This window comes from Carlito syrichta, unplaced genomic scaffold (assembly GCF_000164805.1).
Source record: "Carlito syrichta isolate Samal-C Ts95f unplaced genomic scaffold, Tarsius_syrichta-2.0.1 Scaffold123301, whole genome shotgun sequence".
In the NCBI taxonomy this organism is placed as follows: Eukaryota; Metazoa; Chordata; class Mammalia; order Primates; family Tarsiidae; genus Carlito; species Carlito syrichta.
In genome coordinates this window covers 27,669-28,554 of record NW_007067397.1, presented here as the reverse complement: position 1 = coordinate 28,554, position 886 = coordinate 27,669, and the positions used below count along the sequence as shown (strand labels likewise).

General features: G+C 69.1%; 1 protein-coding gene across 1 annotated transcript in view; it reads right to left on the bottom strand.

Moving 5' to 3' along the window:
* The window catches only part of ERF (ETS2 repressor factor), a 7,171-nt gene extending 6,640 nt beyond the window's left edge, over nucleotides 1–531 (bottom strand). Inside the window, exon 1 of the mRNA XM_008048267.1 lies at nucleotides 441–531. The gene's annotated coding sequence lies outside the window, so the exon portion shown is untranslated. The remainder of the gene's footprint in view (nucleotides 1–440) is intronic.
* Between the last annotated feature and the right edge of the window lie 355 nt (nucleotides 532–886).

The window sequence follows — 886 nt, the reverse complement described above, 5'->3', positions numbered from 1 at the left end:
CCCCGCCCGCCGGCCGAGGTGGGGGGGAGGGGAACCTTGGCCCCTTAAGGAGGAGCAAGTTGGCGGGGAAAGCGAGAGGCGGAGGGAAAAGGCGGCCCGCTGAAAGAGAAGAGCTGGATCAGAGGAGGGGGCGAGGGGGGAGCCTCTGCGTACCCCTCACCTTCCCCGCCCTCCTCTGCCCCGGGCCCCCCCGGCAGCGAGGGAGGAGGGTACCCAGGTCTCCCCGGAGCCACCTTAAAGCCGCGCGTTCTAAGGTCGGAAACAAAAAGTTCCTTTTTCGAACGTTCGGGCTGCGCTTTGGAACTTTGCGACTCGGCGAGGGCGGGGGAGCGAGGAGCCGGCAGAGACGGGCGGGGGAGGGGCGGCGCAGCCCGGACCCCGACTCCCAGGCTCCCCACTCACAACCTCCTCCGAGAGGCCATCCCGTATCCCCCGCTAGCCTGGTGCGGGGCACGCGCCGCCGTGAAGGTCACCGGCCGGACCGCGCAGCGCGGAACCGGGGATAGCGGGCCCAGTGGACAGCCCCCCCACCCGCACACGTCCCGGCCCCCAGAGTGCAACGTGACAAGAGCGGCGGGGACTGACCCCGCCACCCCCGTGATCCTGGGAGTAGGGGAGAAGCCAGTTTACGGGGTCCGATTACGGAAAGAGGACCAAGACCCGCAGCACCCATACCACTCCGCCCAGAGCGAGGAATCGAGGGTCCCGGGCATCAACCCCCGCTCGCGCCTCCAAGAAGCAACAGGTCTCGAGTGCTTGGGGGTCCCCCAGAACTGGGGATCACTCGGGCTCCCCCGGACCCCTTCAGCCCCCCCAAAGTTTCTCCACCCGGTTTCCCGGGGCAACAAGTCTCCCCCACACGTGCTGCCCCCGCCCCCACCTGTGT